This window comes from Peromyscus californicus, unplaced genomic scaffold, assembly GCF_007827085.1.
Source record: "Peromyscus californicus insignis strain IS unplaced genomic scaffold, ASM782708v3 Scaffold_1__1_contigs__length_55948999, whole genome shotgun sequence".
Classification (NCBI taxonomy): domain Eukaryota; kingdom Metazoa; phylum Chordata; class Mammalia; order Rodentia; family Cricetidae; genus Peromyscus; species Peromyscus californicus.
In genome coordinates, this window is record NW_026294492.1 from 5,734,749 (window position 1) to 5,759,718 (window position 24,970).

At 45.7% G+C, this 24,970-nt stretch overlaps 1 protein-coding gene across 7 annotated transcripts in view; it reads right to left on the minus strand.

Annotated features, from left to right (window-relative positions):
* Mboat2 (membrane bound O-acyltransferase domain containing 2) overlaps window positions 1–24,970 on the minus strand; it is a 134,720-nt gene that overhangs the window by 45,428 nt on the left and 64,322 nt on the right. The window lies entirely within an intron of this gene.

Consider the following 24,970-nt stretch of genomic DNA (forward strand, 5'->3'; position numbering starts at 1 on the left):
TGGAAAATGAGTTTACGTATCAGTGGAAAAAGAACAGAAGAAACCCCAAAACATATCCTAGAGAATGTCACATCACACAGGACAAAGGCTGCAGTTCAAATTCTCGGGGAACAGATGTATTACTAGCCAACAAGGCAAGTGGGGGAGAGGAAGCTAGGCCTTCCTCATGTGAAAACCATTCTAGATGGATTAAACAGTCAAAGATGAAACCGTAACAAGTGGGAATTATAGCTCTCAAACTGGAGGGTTTTCTAAACACTCATACAGAAGCAATCCAAGGAAAAAAACTATCTATTTGGCTAAACTAAATCTTAAGCTTCTCACGTATGTGATTCAGGGGGTTTTATGAATGAGTTCTTTAAAGCTATAAAAAAAGAAAACCTGGGGAAAAGAAGAAAAAAACTGGGTGAGTGATGCACACCTTTAATGCCAGCACTCAGATGCAGAGGCGGGAGGGTCTCTGTGAGTTCAAGTCCAGGCTGGTCTACATAGCAAGTTCTGGGACAGCCAGGGTTAAATAGAGAGACCTTGTCTGGAAGGAAGGAAGGAAGGAAGGAAGGAAGGAAGGAAGGAAGGAAGGAAGGAAGGAAGGAAGGAAGGAAGGAAGGAAGGAAAGTATGCTAAAGCCAGCATTTATTTAATATGTGATATTTCACTCAATGCTAGTTTATTTCATAAATTCAAGTAGGAATCTATATAGAAGGTCTAGCAGTATTAATCATCACAATGCTGAGTCAAAAAGATACCTGGGCATTTGCTAAAACTTAAGCCAGGCCTGGTGGCAGTACTTGGCTGAAACATGAAGACTTCAACTTTATAGGCCTACCTCATACTACAGAGTAAACTCAATGCCAGCCTGGGCAATTTGATAAGACCTTATTGCAAAATAAAAAGTAAAAAGAGTGTCAGGGACACACACAGCTCAGTGGTAGAGCACTTGCCGATTGGCATGCATGAGGTCCTGGGCCCAGTATGCCTCAGTACAGGAGGAAAAAGTAATTCAATAAAGCAAAAAAAAAAAAAAAAAAGACTCAATAATAGTAAATTCCAGTCTTGTTCAATTAATTTCTAAGTTTAGCATTGTGATCTCAATCATAATCCTAACAATGGCTTTGGTGGAAGCTAACCGGCTGATCTTCAAGGCTTCTAGCTAACTAAATAAACATGGGACAGGCGGCCCTGCCCCACCCTAATACATAAAAGAATAGGCCATGAAGATTTAAAACGTAGCATTGTTCCAAAAATAGATCAAAAGACTACCCAGACAAGAGAGAGTTTAGAAAGACTTACTGTACAGCTGGAAAGTTCGTACAGGATAACCCTGGCATATTAAACCAGTGGAGAGATGAGGGAGGCTAAGTGAGCTGAAGCAATAGCCCTCTCCTGAGATGGCCCCCAGCGCACACGAGACACAGGGAACACCATCAGTCAAAATATGAAAAGGTGTAAGTGTGAAAAACTAATGTGCAGCGTCATACCGTAAGAAGACAGAGAACATCTGGACTGGAGACAATCTCATCAGCACAAATCTCACAAACGCCTCGGAGATGTTCCCACACACACATCAGACAGTTCAGCACAATAAACTATGAAGTATTACGTGATAATGGAACAGAAATCGCTTAGTATATATACTAGGTTTAATGTCCCTAACAGAACTTCCAGGCAATAAGAAACAGATGAAGAATTGAAGTGGAAAATAGGTAAGAATGTTAATGAGCAACTGATATAAGAAAAATGTAACCACCACCTCATTCAGAAAAATAAATGAGATTCAGTCAAGCAGTTGTCGGAGATAACTTGGAAACTCACAGGAAGATGGAGACAGTGTGTGTTCAACACAGACCAGCCGAGTTTCCAAGTGGATAATGCTTGGGTGGGGCAGAGGACTCAGCCCTCCCACTTTCACTTTTTAGCATCTGTTTGTCTAGTTATCAGTCTGTCTCTCGTCTGTCCATTGCAGGGGGGGTGGTCGTGCATGCCACTGTGGACAGTATAGGATGTGTCCCCACTCCCAGTTTCTTCCTTTGTAACCAAATCCAGGGCTTTCCTGTGTGCCGGCTGAGCATTCGGCCAACTGAGCGACACCACAGCCTAAGAAACGGATTTTTTGGTTTTTTTTTTTTTTTTTTTTTTTGGTTTTTCGAGACAGGGTTTCTCTGTGTAGCTTTGCGCCTTTTCCTGGAACTCACTTGGTAGCCCAGGCTGGCCTCGAACTCACAGAGATCCGCCTGGCTCTGCCTCCCGAGTGCTGGGATTAAAGGCGTGCGCCACCACCGCCCGGCTAAGAAACGGATTTTTTAAAGACTGTTAAGCATGTAATTTTGCAGCACAGGTTACCATATATCAAGTATGTGTTATTATATTAAGAATATAAAGAATATACGTTACATATTCTTTGAACTGACAATTCCACCTTCTTATTTCACCTAATACATTAAGGACAACGTTGTGGGATATCTACTGCAAAGGTCTACAGGATAATGGTGGAAATACTACACAGTGATACAACACTGTGCAATTCCACCCAACTCCACATGCAGAGACTTCAATTCCTACCTTACCAGGGTGGAATTATCTCTGTCACATCTTACTTCTCAATTTGTGTGAAACAAATAATCATTTATGTCACACAAATAATCAAGTCATTAAAACCAAGATTATTGCCGGGCGGTGGTGGCACACGCCTTTAATCCCAGCACTCGGGAGGCAGAACCAGGCAGATCTCTGTGAGTTCGAGGCCAGCCTGGTCTACAGAGCGAGATCTAGGACAGATACCAAAACTACACAGAGAAACCCTGTCTCAAAAAAACAAAAACAACAACAACAACAAACAAAGAAAACCCCAGAAAACAAGATTATCAACTCTAGCCCCTAGAAAAGAACCTCATCCAATGTCTGGTTTTGTAAACGTATTTTTATTTGGCCATGCCACGCCCTGCTCATTTGTGTTTACAATGGCTGCTCTTGTCTCACAGTAGCCTTATAAGCCTAAAATAATCACTGTCTTATCCTGTTAAAGAGAACGTTTGCTGACCCTAATTAAGGGTTCAATTGTGGGTGAAGATAGTAATAATTCACATTAAGTTTTAATGAGAAGTATCAGGATGTCAGCCACGGTGAGGAGTGACATCACCACCACTACTTCATTAGCATATATGTCAATCAACACTCACTTAGACCGACATTAGTTCATCAGTAACGTGAGCAGCTACACTACTGAACTGGCTAGTAATTAAGCACCTATCTGTAGGCAGCACAGTCGCTCTGAAACCATGGGTTAGCTATAAAACCTTCGGCACTGGTCAGTGACAGCATTCCCTGGGAACTGTGTGGGCAGAATTGTAAGAGAACGTGCTGGACATTCACTATTCGTATACTATGTACTACAGATCCACTCCAGTCACACATCTAAGAAGAAGCACAGATGCCACTGTCTATCGGATTAATTCCAGCCCCCGACCCAGACACCAAAATCCACAGGTGGCCGGGTCCCGTATGTAAAATGGCACAGTGGTTACACAGGAGGCACCCCCCCCCCCCATGAACTTGAACCCTCCCTGTCACAGGTTCCTGTCAGGAGCTAACACGAGGTAAACACTACACAAACGGCTATGCTTAGGGAATAATCAGTCTGTGCATGTTCAACACAGACGGCACGTTTTCCCACAGCTTTCTGGCCACGGTGTTGAATCCACAGACGTGGGAGCCACGGAGGGAAGGCTGACTGCCTGGTACACACACATCCACTTTTCCAGAGAGCTAGGTAGTGGTGACACACGGTCTGGCGCTCTCTGATGACTCACGTGCAGTCGCTGGGCTCTGGGAAGTGGCTAGTCTAAGCTGACTCTGCCCTGACAATAAACATGCCCAGATTCCAAATCTGGAAATACAGAACTTGAGTAACTTCTTACCCTGATTTATTGATTATACTTTTCCATGTTATCGCTGGGTATATCAGGGAGGTGAAGAAATGCATTCCTAAGGTTAGTTATGTTTTAGTTTTCAAACTGACGACTAGAAAGTTTAAAAGTACATCCACAGGTTTCTTTATACCAGTGTACCGTTTTATGCCTTCCTAGATAAAAGAGGGGGTGGTGCTGGGCAGGCAGCGTGGCTTTTCTTTGTCCCTGCATATGGGTCTGGTGACAGCTATGGGGATTGCCTTGCATGTTTGGGGTGGGGCAGGGGGGACACACAAGCTCCATTTTTCCTTTTGAGGTCGATTGCCAGGGAAGAGTGCCGGGGAAAGCCTTTGATTTTTTTTTCAAGTTCACACATCAGCAGGGAAAGCAGACATGTAAGCCAATATGCACACAATTATATTTTAAGTGATCCGGTCTGTGTATGAACACCAATGAGTATCTTCAAAGAGGAACACAGATGTAAATAAAACCCAGACTAGACTCAAATCACAGGCCTGTCACACTGCCTATGTGCCTCTCAAGCATGGATTTCTCGTTCCAGGCTGGCACTTGGGGGCTCTAACTGTTCTGACTCCATCATGGAGCTCTCGTCCCCATACAACTGACTGACTGGTACATAGACAATGGAACTCAGAAATGTCGATGAAATATGACAGAGGGTTTGGACAGCTTTACCTCATCCCTCCAGCGTGACATCTGCTGCTGGGGTATCTGAAAGTGCAGCAGCCAATTCTTGCTTATAGGAGGAGTCAGCCTGGACACAGTCAACATGCTGAGGTGTCGAGGCACGAGATTAAACGGAACTTGGAGGGTCTGATACTCCAAAGATGGCATCGCTGAATTAGCCAAATTAACTGCCTTACCTCATGACTTACAGCTTTGAGAGATAATATTTTCTGTTCTGTTCACACCACTGTGCCCTTGAGTTGGGTCTTCTGTTTTTTGCAGCCAACAGCATCCGGGCTCAGGATTAGTACTACTGAAATTAAGTTGAGGGGCTGGTAAGCTGGCCCAGTCACTACAAGGCTTAGTGTAACATGAGTCTGACAGGTGCTCAGAGCCCAGGTAAAAGCCAGGCATGGCGGCATGCATCTGCGACTCCGGCACCAGGAAGGTGGAGGCAGGAGTGTTCTGAAGATCACTGGCCAGATAGCCTGATGGAATCAGCACGATCCAGGTCCAGTGAGAGACCAGGTCTCAAAAGATAAAGTTGGAGAATGATTGAGGAAGATGCCTGTCCTGGCTGGTTTTATGTCAACTTGGCACAAGCTAGAGTCATCTGAAAGGAGGGAACCTCAATTGAGAAAATGCCCCCAGAAGATCCAGCTGTAGGGCATTTTCTCAATTAGTGATTGATGGAGGAGGGCCCAGCCCTTTGTGCATGGAGCCACCCCTGGGCTGCTGGTCCTGGGTTCTATAAGAAAGCAGAGTGAGCAAGCCATGGGGAGCAAGCCAGTAAGCAGCACCTCTCCCTGGCCTCTACATCAGTTCCTGCCTCCAGGTTCCTGCCCTGTTTGAGTTCCTGTCCTGACTTCCTTCAGTGATGGACTAGTGTGGAAATGTGAGCCAAATAAACCCTTTCCTCCCCAACTTGCTTTCTGGTTGTGGTGTTTCGCTGCAGCATAGAAACCCTGAGACAGCACCCAACATCAACCACTGGCCTCCATAAGCACATGCACACACACCCTCTCACCATGCACACACAATAGGTCGGTAGCTTATGGAGCGTGCAAGAACAGAATGTTTTCTTAAAACATTTCAAATATCTATTCCTTACAAGTAGAAACTGTTGCAGGTACTGAGGGATTATGGGAATTAATGAACTGGCAAAGAATTCTCCAGTGAAGAAAGCAGTTTACTGTCATCACAGGGCTGAAAATCGTGGGGGAATAATAATAATAAAAAAACCTCACAATGGTATTCGTATTACCATGGGAAATCAAATTGGAGGGGTTGCTCACTGAGCTTCTCAAACATAGATTTGAACAGCTGCCCTTTTATTTTACCTGTGAGAGCTTAAAAAAGTTGCCACCCATACTGTATCAAGCTGATAATAGAAAAATTAATTAATTAATCAAAAAAAAGTTGCCACCCCCTTTGAGACCTGGTTTCCACACTTACAGAAGGTAGATGCCTGGGGATTCGGGCTACTCTGATCCTGTTACTGCAAACCGTATGCACGACAGACTTGTGCATCTTAATATTCACTTTACTCTGTCCACTGTCCCCTTTGGTGGATAGTTCCTAAGACTATTTGCTTATGCATTTTTGTTCCAGTGACTCAAGTATACTCTGACAGTGAAGAAACAGAAACTCTTACCACCTGCTTCCATACTAAGACTGCGTGGTCCTGGTATAGGAGATCGATGCACAGAAAAAAGGGGGCTAAAAACGAAGCCATGTATCTGTGGTGCTGTAGTTTGTACCTCCAGTGTCCTTACAAGGCCCCAGGGTCAGCCACAAGCCTTACAGCATCCATTTTGGGAGGTGGTAGAAGCTTGGAGAGGCTAAGCTTGGCAGGAGGTCTTGGAGAGTATGCCCCTGAAGGGGATGTGGGGACCCCACTTCCCCCTTCCTGCCAGGAGGCATGGCTTTCCTTTACCCAGGAGTCCCATCATGATGTGTCTGTCACCTTGCCACAGGTCCTAAAAGCAATGGGGCTGAATGATCATGGATGAAAAACCTCCCAAAACGTGAAGTCGGAGTTTTTACAGGAAGCTGATGGACTCCACGGTGAACTGTAAATACTGCCTCTTCCCTACTGACTCACCTAAAAGGACACAACGCAGGTCACGGTAAAAATTTAAAAACTGCAGAACAGATTTTATCAAAATTTTGAAGTTGTCTCCCACAGGACATCACTAAGAAACGGGAAGGCCGGTCTGAGAAGGTAAGAAAATAAGCACAACGTATCTAGCTGACAGAGCGCTGGTATCCAAAACACAGAAAGAATGAACAAAAGCAACAACAGTGGAAAGATCTGGATGGAATAACCCTCTAAAATTATGTAATTAGTCAATTAGCACAAGGAAACATTGCTGGCATTAGTAATCATCAGAAGGGTCGAAATCAAAGCTAAAATGAACTGTTACAAGAGAAACTTCAGTGTAACAGCTCTCTCGGAGTGTGACGGAGTACAAAGGGAACACCCACTTGGGGAAAGCGGGGCGACTTCTTTCTCTCCTTTGTTAACCTTTGGCAACTTCTTACTTGATTAAAATGCTTTAATTCCGTGCCTTAGCATCTCCTCTCCCAGGTGTCTGAATAAAAAATACAAAAACAGCCGGGCGGTGGTGGCGCACGCCTTTAATCCCAGCACTCGGGAGGCAGAGCCAGGCGGATCTCTGTGAGTTCGAGGTCAGCCTGGTCTCCAAAGCGAGTTCCAGGAAAGGCGCAAAGCTACACAGAGAAACCCTGTCTCGAAAAACCAAAAAAAAAAAAAAAAAAAAAAAAAAAAAAAAAAAAAAAAAAAAAAAAAATACAAAAACATGTGGTGGGACGCCTTTCTGTACACTGTGGATATGTGTGGCTGCCATTGGATAATAAATAAAGCTGCTTTGGTATATGGCAAGGCAGCTTAGAGGCAGGCAGGAAATCCAAGCAGAGATACAGGAAAGAGAAAGGCGGATGGGAGAGACGCAAGCCCACGGCTGAAGGAGCAACAAGATGTCAGCAGACCGGTAACGGGACAGCCACGGGCCACGTGGCAAAACACAGATTAATAGGAATGGGTTGAGTTAAGTTATGAGAGCTAGCTAGCAAGAAGCTTGAGCCGTAGGCCATACAGTTTATATTTAATATAAGCCTCTGAGTGATTATTTTATAAGTGGCTACGGACTGTGGGTGGGAGAGATTCATCTAGACCTCAGGGCCAGGCAGGACCGGAAAAACTTCTGTCTACAAAAACACACCCATAAAAACCTGAGTAAGAATGTTTTAGAAGTTTGAATCCCAATAGCTCAAAATTTTAAACAGTCTATAAGTCCATTAAGAGGTGAAATGATGCATAACTATGGTATGTTCATACTACAGAATGCTAGCCAGAACAGAAAAGAATTACCTCTTTTTCTTAGTTATAAAATTTATTATGTATGCATGCATGTGGTCAGTTTCAGGGACTGCCTGAAGTCACTGAGTTTACTTTCAGAAAGGGCCTGGCGGCGGTAGCCATTCCAGCTTTGATCTGGAAGTTCCAACCCCCATTGAGACTTCGGCAACTATCACACCTACAAGGCGAGGCCAAGGGAGGCGCCTGGGGACCCGAGATCTGGATGGGCCAGCAAGCTCTCAGTTCCTGGACCCTGGACGGTGGAGGTTGACCGAGTAGAGCTCCAGAGAACACTGCTAGACTGCGATACACCTTCCCCAGACCCCATGACCTACCTATCCCTTCATTTGTAAGTTACCCATTAAATAAATCTTCCTTTTAACTACGTGGAGTGGCCTTAATAATTTCACCAATAATAATGGCCAAACTGGGTCTCTGCGGCGGCTGCAGCAAGTCACTGCTATTACTAACTACTGCAATGGCTGGCGTTGTTTTTGAGGCAGGGCTCCCTCACGCGAGCTTAGGTGGGCTTGGAACTCACTCACTATGCACCCCAGGCTGGTCTTTTAACTCATCTGATCCTTCTGCCTCGGTCTCCCAACTACTGGGTGGGATCACAGGTGTGAGTCGCCATTCTCAGGAAGAATTGCGAGATGGGTAAGACAGGAGGTTTATGAGGCCTTTGAGAGAAGCCTGGATACATATTCTGCCGCGCAGCGCCCTGTCACTCAGGCAGATCCCTGAATTCCAGCCTCTGCGGGAAGGCTGGGTCAGGTGCTGTCCGCTGGGTCACGGTTTCCACTCAGTACAACTTCTGCACTGATTTGCTCCGTTCCACTTAAGGATCAGTGTGATCTTGCTGAGCTGCTTCCTGCTCACCGTTCCCTCTCCCTCTGCTCATGAGAGCTCCCCGAAGGAAAGAGGGCAGGCAGGCGATGGGAGCAAAACTCGGTTTAGACTGCCAGTGACTGAGAAAAAGCCTTCCAGACCAAGTCAAGTTTAGTCAACTTGGCATCTCTAAAGCCTACCCCTCCCTGTAGTGGAATATTATTTTAAGATGTGTTACATTCATTTATGCTGTGGAATATTTCTTTAATGATGCAAAGATGTGTTTGTTGCATTCTTTTATGTTGCATTTGTTTAGCTCTGTGAAACTGTGCTACTGTGCCTGTCTAAAGCACCTGATTGGTCTAATAAAGAGCTGAACAGCCAATAGCAAGGCAGGAGAAAGGATAGGCGGGGCTGGCAGGCAGAGAGAATAAATAGGAGGAGAAATTTCGGAAGAAAAAAGGTCAAGGAGCAAGAAGAAGGAGGGGGACACTAGGAGCCAGCCACTCAGCCACACAGCCAGCTACAGAGTAAGAGTGAAAGTAAGATATACAGAAGTAAGAGAAAGGAAAAAGCCCAGAGACAAAAAGTAGATGGGACAACTTAAGTTAAGAAAAGTTGGCTAGAAATAAGCCAAGCTAAGGTCAGACATTTATAAGAAAGAATAAGCCTCCGTGTGTATTTACTTGGGAGCTGGGCGGTGGCCCCCAAAAGTACCAAAAAGAGTAAAGAGTAAGAACAACAACAACCACCCCTCCCCTCCTGGCACACACTCGAACATTACAGATAGCTGTAATTCTAGTTTGAATAGACACCTCTAAAGTAATGCTTCAAACGTGCACCTCAAGGCCAGTCCTCTCAGAATCTATCCTGACACTTCCACGCACCATCATTCATTTCAATTTTTAGGATACACGACTTCCAACTAAAGAAAGCTGGAATTCACTCAGCCCAGCAAGCTCTTCTGCTTCCGTTCGTGTGGCTGTGTTGAGAGTCACTCTTGTTACGTTGCTCAAATACCACCCGGACTTGAGTGATGTTCCTGCCTCAGCTTCTCAAGTAGCTGGAACTACATACACATGCCACCACCCATGGCCTTGGAACTGCCGACCCATAAATAGCAGCGAACATCCCCAAGTTACAAATGAACAAAGCAGTCAGTACTGGTACTGGTGAGGATGTGCAGTGGAGGGCACAGAAGTGATGTAGGGACACGCTGGCTTTAACCCTACAGACAGGAGAACAGTTCACAAAGTACTCACATAATTGACAGCATCTTAAAGACAGACTTTGTGGACTGGAGAGATGGCGCCACGGTTAAGACCACTCGCTGCTCTTGCGAAGGACCCTGGTTTGATTCCCAGCACCTACACGGTGGTTCACAAGCCTCCGTAGCTCCAGTTCCAGGGGATCTAATGCCCTCTTCAGACCTCCACAGGCATTAAGCACATGTGTGGTGCACAGACACATGCAAGCAAGACACACACATAAAACAAAAGGAGGAAATCTAAAAAGAATGCTTTGCTAGTAAGTAGCAACAGGAACTATAAAACACAATATTAACTAAACTGACAACTTGCTAACATGCTAAATATGCACTGTGTGAAATGTTTCAACTTAACACATGCTGGAAAAAAGACAAGTAGACGTACCTAAGAATGAAGGAAACAAGCCATGAACATTCCATGTCTGGGTCCATTTCAAGATAGGATCTGAAATCTAGTAAAACCAGAGATCTAAAAGGACACTTGCTTTAAAATTATCCATGTTTCCTTCTTAAATAATTTATGTTTAGTCAAGCCTGTCCGTTTTTCTACGTGATGATGTGCAAGGCAATGTGAAGAATTCTCTTTCTGTGTCATAGCATCTGAAAGTGTGGCCTCGGCACACACGCTGTGACTCTGAAATCAACACTGCATAGAGAGCCTGTGTCTTCTGCAATTTTGTCCGGGCTTCTATAAAAATCATACATGCGCAGAGTCCGCAAGTCAAAGAGCATGGCCTGGCCCGTTTTGACAGATTTGGGCTGCTCCTATGGCTGGGCCACACTCCCAGAGGAGGAATTCTGCTCCGAGGGCCAACAGTACATTTCACCAAGTGTTCAAAACCATGCACATCAGAATCAACCACCTAGCTGCTCCGGGGCAAGCAGTTTCAGCCATCCTGACATCACCAGGCCTCCTCCCTATGAGTCTGCACCTCCATCCTGACGCCCTTAAGCGGTTTTAGAAGGAAACACAGACTTGTGTTTACTCTTATAGACTTCCCTGGAAATCTGGCCTTAAAACCACTATCACAGTATCAAACTTCTCAAATCTTTCTGGTAATTTCTCGGATGCCATTCTATCAATGACATCGAGTGACATTGTAAGAAGCGCTCTTACGTTTTACTTGCTACAGAGTAACACTCCGATATGCAGCCTGTGACGGAACTCTCAGTGACTGTTTACTGCTGTTCACCAACAGGTGAGTCAACTATCCAGGCATGTGGTCCCTCGGCACCACATCCATACTTACTCGGGCAAATCACAGACATTCTTATTTGAAGTTGGCATTTCTCATATTTTTCCTTAGAGTTGGTTTGTGGAGAGAATGTCACTCTAATGTAACATACACACTCCTCTTTTACAGAGGGAGAGAGGAAAACACAATCAAGTCAGACACCCGCTGGTGAAGCAGGATGGCCGGTACTGTGGGCCTCGACATCCAAGATGTCGGCCACCCTGGGTCCCCATGTGTGGTGATGAATTGTGTACCCTAATAAAATTTGCCTGAAGATCAGAGAGACAAAGGAACAAGCCACTGCCACGTCTCACCTCACCAATTCCACGAACCTCTGACTGAAATCCTCTGAGTCCTCACCCGAGGCTCCAGCTGAAAAAGCCTCTAGCTGAAAGGGACGCTTCTGCCGAAAAGCCTTTAGTTCCTGTCCCTTCATGCCTTATATACCTTTCTCCACCCAGCCATCACTTCCTGGGACTAAAGGTGTGTGTGCTTCCCAGTACTGGGATTAGAGGTGTGTGCCACACTGCCTGGCTCTGTGTTTAATCTAGCGGCTTGCTCTGTCCTCTGACCTTCAGGCAAATTTTATTAGGGTCCACAGTCTACCACCACACCCATGTCCACAGTGTGTTCCATCCAAAATGTCCTTATCACGTGCTATAACCTGATCTCAGCTGCTCCTCTCTTGCCCGACCGTCTGCTTGGCTGAGCTCTTCCCAGTCCTCGGCTGTCTCAGAACCAGAGGGCCTGGAACACAGAAGGTGTTCTGGGAAGGTCAGGTCCAGGCCTGAACCGATAGGCACAACTCAGAGCGAGAGCAGAGATCAGTAAGGAGCAGAGCAGACCGTGTGAGGAGTTTCTGGAGATCCGTAGGACAACACAGGCAGGAGACAGAACAGAGGGGCCAGGGAAGCTAAGGACTCCAAGCTAAGAGCCAGCAAACCACACGCTCATCATGACATTTACCTTGTGGAAACTGGGACCACCACAGAAGTAGGCTAAGCGGGCACAATCGAGTTCGGGCTCCTTACAGAGTGCCTGCAGGTGAGCACTTGGAAAGGTCATCGTGGGAGAAGTATTACGGCAAACAGTTTTCAGGGGAACAGTCAACATGTACTTGTGTGTACACTGAGTGGAGAGAGACATGCCAAAGTCAGACTAGTTCTGCAGCATGGTGAAGAAATGAGGATCCAGCCAGGCAGAAGACCTCTGCCAAAGATCTCCAAGGACAAACTTTAAAACAAAAAAAACAAACTAAACACAAGTCAAGGCTTAAAAGCTAGTGTCTCGAGCGAATATCAGAGACGAACGGACTTGAAGGTCATTGAGGACAGAGCCCCACCCCATTAGCACCTTGTAAAACCAGGAGCTGAGACTGTACGTAGGACTTTACTTCTGGCCAAAAAAGTGGACACGGGGCAAGCTCTTGCCCCAGTGGAGATGAGACATTGTCCAAAGACAGGATTGCTATCTAGCCTGAAGCTTTCTGGTAAAGCACAGAAATACACTAGTGTCCCTTCCCTTCAGAGTTACTCCAAATGGCTTATCTATCAATCACCCCTCAGGGAAGCCGTCAGCTCTGTTTTAGGGACTTGAAGGACCTGTATAAAGCTTACTTAAAAATGTGAGGTGGCCCAATGGTCCCTCTGGCCATGGTCCAATATCACACCTTGAGGGTGTCTTCCTCTGCAATGGTCCCTCTGGCCACTGGCCACTTTCACCCCTTGAGAATGTTCTACTCCAATGGTTCTCTACCTGTGGGTTATGATCCCTTTGGGGGCTGAATGACCCTTTCACAAGGGTTGCCAAAGACCATCAGAAAACACAGACATTTGCATTATGATTTATAACAGTAGCAAAATTACAGTTATGAAGTAGGGATGAAAATAATGTTATGGTTGGGGTCACCACAACATGAGGAACTGTATTAAAGGGTCACAGCATCAGGAAGGTTGAGAACCACTGGCTACTCTCACCTGCCTTTTACCCTATACTGTGTATGTCTCCTCTGACATCTGTTAGTGGAGATCACAGGGCCAGGGAGCCAAGGGAAGACCCACACGGGATCCCAGAGACATCAACAAGGAAGTCAGATCTGAAGTAAGGACTGGCAGAGGCCAGCTGCTGGCCTGACTTCCTACACTAGCCTTGACCTCTTCTCCTAAGTGCTGCTTCCTTGAAGGCTGACCATCCGCTCAACTGGATGTCAGCACCTGAGCACATCACTTGAAAGCTTCTCAACCTTTAGCTGGACCTAAAGGTTGTTCGCGAGCACAGTGTTTCCCTCCTCCTTCCCCATGTCACAGAACAACACCTACCCAGTGTTTAAGACTGAAAACGCAGATTCCTCCCTTTTCTCCATGCCCCACACCCTTCTTCAATCACAGTGGGCCTGGCTCTACTCCATGACGGTTCCCTCCTAAAGCCACCAACAAGCACCTCTCCTTGACACCGTCCCAGCATTCACAGCGGTGTCCTGGCCACTTTACACCGGGAAGCCATGTGAACAGCTTGACAAAGTTTCCTTCTCCCTCAAAACGCCCTGGCAGGTTCCCGATACACTGAGAAGGACATGGCCCAGCCTCCTCTTAGACCTATACCACCTCCCTCCTTGACCCTCACACCCCAGCAGCACTGGTCCCTTCTCTGGTCCCTAAACAAAACACCTGACTGAAGCGCACCCTATGCAGGCTCCCATCCTGACCCGACCTGAGCGTTGCTGCAGTTCCTGGATAGCTGACTCATCCCGCCACTCAGATCTCAAAACCCCTTCCTGGGACCTCATCCAATCTGCCCTCTGGAGTGAGGTGGCTTAGCTGCTTGCTGGCCCGTGGGCCCGTCTTCTCAATTTCAACAGTCAATGCCGCTCCCTAAACACCAAGTCTGACTGTACAGCACAAGAGAGGTCCCTGGATGCCTCAAGTGTACCCGCCGACTACATGAACACCCAACGTACACTTGTGCGTTTGAAACTTTTACTCCCTCTCCTGAGAAAGCAAGCTAATCAGCATCACGAAGACTGCAGACTGATAAAGACAGAAGCGGGGATGGAGATGGCCGCTGCGTCAGGGTGAGGACTGAAGGTCAGGGAGGCAGGAAAAGAAGAGAGGGTGCTCACAGGCCCCTGTGCTCCCTACAGCCCAGTGAGACGCAGGAGCAACAGCAGGAAGAAGCTGCTGGAATGGAAAGGCCTGTTTGGAATAGACAGAGCCCTTCAGGGGAGACACCCGGGGTGATGGCCGCTCCAGAGAGCATGGATACTAACCTGTTCAACTGAAGGGATACTTGCACAATTTTTTTGTTGTTGTTGTTTTTGTTTTGTTTTTCGAGACAGGGTTTCTCTGTGTAGCTTTGCTCCTTTCCTGGAACTCACTCTGTAGCCCAGGCTGGCCTTGAACTCACAGAGATCCGCCTGGCTCTGCCTCCCGAGTGCTGGGATTAAAGGCATGCACCAGTCTCTTTTATCCATAAGCCACTCACCATCTCCATCAATAGCCAATGATGAACCTTTCAACCTCCGAAACCCAGCTCCTACTATGTGCGAAGACTTATTTTGATTTATGCATGTTTTAAGGACTTCCCCTTCTTCTCACATAAATCAAGAGGCAGACACATTAAACCCAGGCCTGTAATATCAGTACATTCCTATGTTAAAAATGTAAGAAAAGTTGTAAAAAAGAAAAAAAAAATTCCAGGCTACCCTTCCTTGTCTTAAGTCAGGGAAGGTAATGTGTTAGCAGCAGGGAACATTTTTATGTGCCAATGACTAAATTCAAAAGAACAATGGGGCCTTTGCCTGCCAAGGGCTCAAGCTCTAATGAGAAACAAATAACTTGTGTGACCTGACCACTGTGTGCACACCTAGGCTTTAAACTGTACATCAGGCCCAGAGGAAAGAAGAGAGAGCTGGGGCGGGGAGAAGACGGAAATACCTTACTGTAGGAGCTGACAGAGAGCCCTCGGGCCAGACCGGGCCTCTGCTCTCTTGGTTCCTTGTCAATCTGCTTTGACACAACCAGGCCTGCTCCTTTACACAAGGTCTCCATCTGCTTCTTCTATTCAGGGACAGAACAGCAGTCTCGGGAAACAAGCTGGGCCACTCCCATTCCACCCTCTGCACTAAACCCTACTCGCCTGTTTGCTCTACCACAGGAATGACATTTCCTGTCTTCCCTGTGATGCTCTTCCTGGTTGTCAACTGGACTACATCTGGGATTCACAAAACCCAAACGGCCTGTGAAGTGGGAGGACTCACTTCTCATCTGGATCTTAAGACCCACCTTTAACCTGGTCCACACTTTCTGCCGACAGCCTATACAAAGGACACGGGAGATGAAATCAATCTCTCTCTCTGTCTCTCTGTCTCTCTGTCTCTCTGTCTCTCTCTCTCTCTCGTCCATTCCTTCACTAGCTTTAGAGTCGTCTTCTTCAGGATTCAGAAATATACTGAAGACCAGCTGAGACATCCAGCCTCATGGACTGGACAACTATAGATTCTTGGACCTTCTGTAGGTAGACAGCCGTTGTTGGACTACCTGGACCACAGCCTGTAAGCCACTCTAATAAATCCCCTTTCTGGACAGACAGACAGACAGGCAGATTCATTCTATAAGTTCTGTGCCTCTAGAGAGCCCTAATACATTACCTCACTACTCACTGAATGTCTAAGTTTAGAATTTAATGTGTATTAAGTGGCTTCTGACTTTTCTCTCACAACGGGAATGGTTTTCTACTGGGGTTTCCCTTTTTTTCTGTGGGGTGGACAGAAACCCTTATCAAAACCTTTTGGTTTTACTAAATAAAGAAAATGTAGGAAATGCACAGCTTAAAAATATCAAACAATAAGCCTTGATTACAGAATCAATGCGGATAGTTAGGAAAACACATGTGAGTAACAGCAAGAAGCCAAGAGGATAATTTCTCTGCACCCCGCAAAGCTTATCAACTCCCCAGTTACCTCTTCAGTGGAAAGGACGCATTTTCAAGCATGTGTATGTGCATACATGTGTAGTTACAGATAGCTGTAACCTGACATGTGGGCGCCGGGAATTTAATCTGGGTCCTCTCAAATTCAGCCACGCTCTTAACTGCTGAGCCATCTCTCCAGCTCTAGAAGACCCGTCTAAATTATGGTGGGGCCATTCCTTGGTATGGGGGAGCCTCAACTACCTAAAGTAAAGGGTGCTTAGCACTACTGTCCTCCCTGTCCCTGTGTGTGGGTGTCATGTGACCAGCTGCTTCAAGTCCCTGCTGCCTTGACTCCCCGACCATGATGAACTGTATTCTGAACCATAAGCTAAAACACACACACCCTTTTTGCCCTTACATTACTTTTATTGGAGTATTTTATCGTACCAAGCAGAGCAACAGGAAAAGAAATAAAGACACTTACCATACTATATTAGTGACTATTATTTTCTTTCTTTTTTTTCTTGAGATGGGGACTAACTGTGTAGCCCTGGCTAGCCTGGCATTTGCTACATAGACCAAGCTGGCTTTAAACTCATAGACAACCTCCTGCCTCCGCTCCCCTAACTATTATTTCAGGGGGAATCCACTTCTCTAAAAGGCTCCTGTACAGTAGTCCGCTATGATGGCAGCTCAACAGATCTCCTGCTTACAGCAGAGGCCACGGGGAACAGCTGGCCTTACTGTCTCAGTGTGTGTGACCTCAGCTGAGAACAATGAAAGCACACAACACCCGTTGCTCAGGAAGCATCTTGTCATTAAGGGACACTAATCAGATCCTGTGATATTAAATAATATCCCTATTTTTTGTGTGAGTTAATGATCTCCACTGTTCCGTTTTTATAGAACGTCACCTTTCCTCAGACTTCATTCCAATTCCTCCACTGCCAGATCTGCTTTAGAGCTGGTGTGCTCCACACTGGAGCCGTGGCATCGGTTACCACAGCTCTTGCCACTGCGGCCCTTTCTCCTCCCCTCAGACCCCACCTTGGTCAAGAGATCAAGCATTTCCTACACAATGTCCCACCCCTTGGCCTCCTGTGGCTGGGCTCCAATGGTCTCACTGAGGAGAAGGCTGTTCCCCGTTCCCCAGTGGGATTTTTAATGGCCCCGAGCTAAAATCTTGTAGCGCGGCACAAAGGACAGCACAAAAGCAATACTACACAACTACACTCTAAGAAGAGGGTCACGGATCCCCACATCCTTACCACCTGGCTAACAACTACTGCCGATTCTAATCTACTCTATCTGCGGCATCTAAGTTTGAATTCCAGATGTCCGCACCACTGTTGCTGGAAATTCTGCTGACCACAGAATCTCCAGTCAGACTATTTTCTGCTTTGACGGGATCATCCCGTTGCCATCGCATCTAAGACAATCAGCACAATTTCTTTGGGTCATCTGATTTATATTCAAATTCCTTGTCCCATAGTTGTTTGGTGTTTTGTTTTTGGTGGCTTTTTTTTTTTGAGTTAGCATCCAAAGTTGTATGCTATTACTTTGCTTGACTTAAATTATTTCATTGCCAGTTACAGAATACTGATTTTTCTATTGCTACTCTTCCGTCCAATAATTAGCTAGATTTTTTTTTTCTTTGTGGGAGAACATGCCCTCACCAACTAAGACTATTTGGACAAACTGAATTATGGCTCCTGCCAGTAAGGAGGCTGAATAATTAATTATGGAGCTTACTGCCTGGAAGCCTAAAAGATCTTAGAAGTCTAAATACAATAGGCTTTTTATTAAACAGCTTTACTGAGCGAACACTGACACATTATGCAAATCACCTCTCAAGCCTGCAGTTCAGCACTTTTCATCAGCTGTGTAAAGTAGTGTGGGCTCAGGGCATCCCTGATGGATGCTCAGGCAGTCCTGGCACTCACCTGCAGGCCCACCCCGCCACCCAGCCCAGCTATTCACTGATCATTCTCTGTCTCCAGATTTACATCTCAGTAGAACAGTGCAGCATTCACTCTTTTATGTCTGGTCCTCTGCCTCGTGCTCCCGAGGCCTGTCCATACTGCAGTACGTATGTTTATTCCTTTTTTCCTGGGACAGCACTCCGCTGTCTGGACCCCGCACACCAAGTTCGCCCACGCACAAACGGATGAACATTTGGGTCATTTCCAGCTTCTGGCTGCTCTGAATGTATCACCATGTATAGATGTATACTTTCCTTTCTCCTTTCCAGGGCATATGGTAAGTCACTGTCACTCTTAGAGACTCTCAAAAAATGTTTTACCATGTGACTGTACAAATTCAAAAGCCACGGATGAAGGCTCTGGTCTCCTCACTGATGCTGGGTCTCGTCGTTATAACCCACCCTCCTGTACTTCTATTGACAGCTCACTGTGGTTTTAAGCTGTATCTTCTAAACGACTACGGACACTCAGAATTGCTTTATTTGTTGTTGGCTATGACATGTCTAACCAGCCTTCCTGTTTTTAAGTTGAGTTGCTTGAATTTTAAGGGTTCTTGAACAGATGTTTGTTTTGCCCGAGATTTTCCTCAGTGGTCTGTCTTCATTCTTAAAGATCTCTTCTGAAGGGCAATGTTTTAAATCCTGATGAACAGTAAGTTGGGGTTGGGGGTGTGTTCATTCTTTGTATATCACGTCTAAGAAGCTCAGATCCAAAGTTCTGAGGGGTTCCATCATCTGTTCCATCTGGACCTATGATAAACATTATTTTCATATATGAGGTGGGGCAATAGGTTCATTGTGTGCATATGGATATCCACTAGTCACCGCACCACTGGTTACAGAGACCATCTTTTTACCACTGAATTGCCTGGACCCTTCAACACAAGGGTTTGGTTTTATACTCTCCGTCTGTTCTAAAGATGTGCGTGTTCATCTTCACATGAGCCTCAGTGTCCAGATTCCTACATTAGGGTAAGTGGAAAAACTGAGATGTGCAGATCCTCGGTCTGGTGTCCTTTTTCAAACAGTTATGCCGGGTCCTTATATTTCCATATAAAATTTCAGATTAACTTAGTTTCTACTCAGAAACTCAGAGTTTGCTGCAAGCCGCAGGAAAACGTAATGGAATTCAGCTACTATCACAAAAGCTACTACTTGGAAAAGTCAAGGACTTCTCCAAAGGTCAAGCCATGGCTTAAGGAGTCTTGGTGAATTTTAGCTTTTGTATATATATTAGCTGTTTCCTAAAATTATTTTCTTGTGTGCTTCCAAAGAACTCCTAACAGTGTATTTCTCTAAAATGCCTATCAAGCATCCAAGGCCATACGAAACAACACCTGTCTCCTAGGTCAGGAGGATAGCTTTATTTCTTTTGCAATTTAGGGTGAGATCCTGCTTCCTTACAGCCTTGCTAATAGACTCCTAACTTCTTACCTAACCACTTCTTGGAATGCAGACCGAGCACATAGATCCCCTTTTTGATATACTAACTGGTCATTAGCACTCAGTTGACCTCCTCTTTTACCACTCCCATTTTGGATTGTAAAAGAAAGCCTGGTGGTCACACTGTCTGAGGAAAATTCTTACCTGCCTTTATGACCCTGTAGAATTCAAGCCTGGTGACCTTGCTGGACCAGGGGCTTGCTATTGCTTGGGTTTACAACTGGATTCCTGGGAGACTTAGGAGGAATGTGGAGAACGAGAGATGGAGATCGGAGAGGGATAAGGAGGATTTTGACCAGAGAGTACGTGTGGACGAGATGGAAGATGAGGAAGAGTCAGACGGGGAAGTACAAGCTGGGTAAGAACGAGATGAAAAGGACCTAGATGAGGCAGAATTAAGACGAGAGAATTAAGATAGAACTTAGAGGGAGCAGTAGATAAATATAGAGATAAATTAGACAAGAAAAGAGCTAAAAGAGAAGAGAAGCTGGTAGGGAGAGAACTGACTTAGAATAATAAAGTGTATGGACTAAGGAGTTTCGTGTACATAGACTCATTTCTTTTCATCAAAGATTAATTATCAGCTGGCTGTAGATTCTTCCCAGACCCTGGGAGGGGGACTATGAAGGGGCTGCACCCCCATACTCCCCCATAAGAGTTTTTGTTGGTGACTGCGCTAAGGACTGAGTGGAATCTACAGGTGAAGGGATCAGCTGGGAGGAACAGTCAGCCTCACAATACACAGTTTAACAACGCAAAGTCTTCCACCCATGAATATGGAAGACTATATACTCTTCTTTACTCTAAAGCAGTGGTTCTCAACCTGTGGGTTGTGACACCCCCCCCACAGTGCTTGCCTATCAGAAAACCTGCATATCAGATATTTACACTACGATTCTTAACAGTAGCAAAATTAGAGATATGAAGTAGCTATGAAAATAATGTTATGGTTGGGGGTCACCACAGCATGAGGAGCTGTGTTAAAGGGTCGCAGCGTTAGGGAGGTTGAGGACCACTGCTCTATAGGGTGTTTGCTGGTAGTTTAAGAGTTGTTCTTTCAAATTTATTCCTTTTTTTTTTTTTTTTTTTTTTGGTTTTTCAAGACAGGGTTTCTCTGTGTAGCTTTGCGCCTTTCCTGGAACTCACTTGGTAGTCCAGGCTGGCCTCGAACTCACAGAGATCCGCCTGGCTCTGCCTCCCGAGTGCTGGGATTAAAGGCGTGCGCCACCACCGCCCGGCTTATTCCTTTTTTTATAATTTATTTTTATGTTATGTGCATTGGTGTTTTACCTTCACATATGGCTGTGTGAGGGTATCGGGTCCCCTGGAGCTAGAGTTACAGACAGTTGTGAGCTGCCATGTGGGTGCTGGGAATAGAACTCAGGTCCTCTGGAAGAGCAGTCAGTGCTCTTAACCCCTGAGCCATCTCTCCAGCCCCTTAAATTTATTCTTAAGTATTTTCAATTGTTCTTTTAGATGCTATGTGAATGGAACCATTTTTATGCTTTATTCTGGAACTTTAATTTGCAGCACATGGAAATAGAATTGATTTGGTAGACGGACTGTAGCTCCTAGAGCTCTGTCAATCTTGTTTACTCCTTCTGGTTGTCTTTCCCAAAAGGCCCATTTCCACAATGTCACATTCAACCTAACGTCTTTTTTCACTTACAGTGTGTTTCTTGTAGACAGCATATGGTTAGATCTGCTTTTAATCTGTTTTTATACAGTCTTATAAACTCTGATATCACACTGACATTTGATCATTAATTTAGCCATGTCCCATGACTTCTTCATTCCTCTTTTACGGGCTTCTTTTGTCATTTGGTACTATAATATTTTAATTTAATCTCTTTATTGCCTTATGTATGTAGGTAGGTAGGTAGGTAGGTATTGAGTGAGACAGGGTCTCACTACGCAGCCCAAGATAGCTCCAAATTTACTATGTATCTAAAGCTAGCCTCAAACTACCGATATTCCTGCCTCAGCCTCCCAAGTGCTGGAATTACATCACCATGCCTGGCTTCCTGCCTTTGAGATTTTCAATATACTTTTTCCCAGGCTGCACAGTAACAACCGGAGGGACAATACGTGGCTCTTTTCCCATAATGTATTTCACATTAAGTCTGAGTGAATTCTGACAAAGTACGTTTGTAACCAGTATGGTCCCCACTCCCATCCCTAATGCTATCACTGCCATCTGCATGGCTATTACAATCCTAATAATACAGCCTATGTCCTCAGCAAAACTGAGGGGAGAGAAAGCATCCGCACGCATCCGCACGCTGTCTTTCACACTGACCTATTCACGTCTATTTGCTATTCCTAGGGCTCTGCAAGCGGTCCTGCGGACTCGGCTCACTGCACAGACATTCTCTTTCAAACCGAAGGACTTCCTTTAGAACTTCTTGTGGGTCAGATCTTTGTTTAGCTGGAATGTCCTTATTCCACACCACTCTTTTTGATGGACAGCTGTGTTGGGTGTGGGGCTGTGAGCGACATTTTCCCCTTCAGCGGTTTTGGAGACCTCGTTTGCCTTCATTCCGGCTTCTACTCTTTCTGGGGTTTGTTGTTTTGTTGTTGTTTTGGTTTTTCGAGACAGGGTTTCTCTGTGTAACAGCCCTGGCTGTCCTGGAACTGCTTGGTAGAGCAGACAGCCTTCTGAGGTTAAAGGCGTGCACCACCACGCTGGGCTACTCTTCTGAAGAACTGTTATTCCTCAAACTCCTTCTGCTGCTTTCACAATGTCCCACTGGGGGCTGGAGAGATGGCTCAGAGGGTAAGAGCACTGGCTGCACTTCCAGAGGCCCCGGGTTCAATTCCCAGCACCCCCATGGCAGCTCAGAACGGTCTGTAACTCCAACTCCAGGTAATCCTACACCCTCACACAGACATACATGTGGGTGAAACACCAATGCACCAAAATAAAAATAAATGAAATAATTTAAAACATTCTACTGTGACGGTCTTGGTGAGGACAACCCCCGTTTATCCTACCTCAGGTCTTAGATGTACAGATGAATGTTTTATGTTAAAATTGGATGTCAGAGACCATCATTCTTCAAATGCATGTCAGATTTGTGGGTACAGTGACTCCAACTGGACGTTTTCCTTGAGTGTCATGTTGCTGTCTTAACTGTCAAATCACTCCCGAACGGTGCACAGCAGCCTTCCAGTCAGCCCAGTTCTTACCTTCCAGGCCTCTAAAGCCTCCTCCCATCAGCCAGGAATGTGTGGGGACGGGTCCCTGAGGACTCTCATTTCCCAGTGCCCCTGTTAAATATGCAAACCCACGCTAGATATGGGCATTCTCTATCAGCCTCCGCAGACAGTTTTCTACCCTCCTCTCCAAAAGGAGTCAGAAACAAAGGTGCTATTTGCATGGGTGGGCAGGCTTGCCCGGCAGAACTGACAGGGTGGGAACAGGTCAAAGGTAAGCAAGAGGACCACAGATTCCCACCGTTCTAACTCAAGAGTCAGCAGTTTCTCACAAACAAATGCATCCCAGATTACTGTTTGCTTGGTCAAGTTCCGGAGCACAACAATGGTTTTGATAAGTTCCAGGGTGCTTTATAGCCGTTTGGGGGTCAGGGAAGAAATATTCTGACTTCCACTCAAATAGATGCCCATTTATCAATCTGAAATGGGTTTTGTAGACTAACATGGGATCTCCGTTTCTGTGGCAAGTAAAGTAAACTTCCATCATGGACCTCCAAGCCAGAAGCTATCTGCTCCAGGGAAGGCAAGCTGTAAGAACACCGCCAGGCCTCACGGGAGAGCAAACCCAGCTCGATGCATGCAAAGGTGTCTGTCTTAGCTGCATTAATAGACAAAATCTAAAGTCACTCCTTTACCATCGCCAGGGAAGTCGTTTCCAGTGACACTCAGACCTTTCCTTTGCCTCCTGGGCCCTTGAGAATGCTGCTGTCCCCTGCATGCTTCCGTCCCTCCTTGTGGTGTCAATGAGAATATTGGTGGCACTATTTGGGGAAGTTATGGAACTTTCAGGACGCGGAGTCTTGCTGGAGGAAGTATGGCAGGGGGAGGCGGGCTTGAGAGTTTACAGTCTCATCCTACTTCCAAGTAGTTCTCTCTGCTTCATGCCTGTGCTTGAAGAGGCGATCTCTCAGCTTCCTGTTCCGGCCACCTGCTGCCAAGCTTATCCCACCATTATGGACACCCCTCTGGAACCATAAGCCAAAATAAACTCTTCCATAAGTGTGGGGGCTCACAGAGGCTCCCTAGTAAAGCCTTACTCAAGATCATATAATCTGAGCTTGCTTTACCCAGCAGGGCTGCATAATAGGATGATTTGGCCAGAGGCGTGGTCACCAGGTGTTTTGAAGGGTCTACATTTGGCTGTATGTTGTGCTTTGATCTTGAAAGGGGGAGGTCTTTTCCCTCTTCCCTTGGTAGTGTATAAAAAGCCTATTAGAATAAAACTTGAGGCGGCTGGGTATTGGCCCAGGGTCCTCCTGAAGCTATCCTGTGTCTCTGTCTTCTCGTCTCTGTCTATATTTTTAACACTTCCTCATTCCTCTCTCCTCCAAGAACCCTTCAACAGGTAAGAGCTGGTCTCCTACACATAAGTCACCTTCGGTCATGGTGTTTTATCACAGTAACCAAAAGTAACTTGTCCGCAGCAGGATCTGACTTTATTTTCTGTTTGCTTATTGTTTTTAATCAACACACAATGATTATACGGTATAGTGTGATGTTTTGATACATGCGTATATTGTATAATAATCAAAATATTTAACATACTGATCATCTCATACATTTATCCTTTCTCTGCGGTAAGAACACTCAAAAACCTTTCTTCCAGCTGTGTGGAGATACTCGGTGAGTCGGTCTCCCACATGACAGAACATCCCAACCTCCTCCAGCTATCCAACAGTAACGCTGTACTGATCTCTACCTGACTCCCAGCTGATGTCACCCTTTTTAACTCTTGCAGTCCATGAGAGTTTCTGTCCATTCCACTTGAGTGAAATCAGTGGGATTTGTCTTTCTGTGCATAGATTGCTTAACATGTCTTCTAGATTCATGTGCGTTGACACAAACGACAGGATTTTATCTTCTCATGGCTAAGTACATTCCACTGTGCACACACACTGCATTTTCTTTGTCCATTCATCTGCTGATGGACTCATGCTGGCTGCATGTGTTGGCTGCTGCGCATCACACTGCAGTGAACAATGCATCTTGTTTCTTTTGTGTAGGTACCTAGTGGTGGAATTATGGATCACGTGGCAGTTCTACATAAACTTTTTTTAAGACTCCAAAAGCACAGTCAATAAAAGCAAAAACAAATGGAACTACATCAAACGAAAAAGA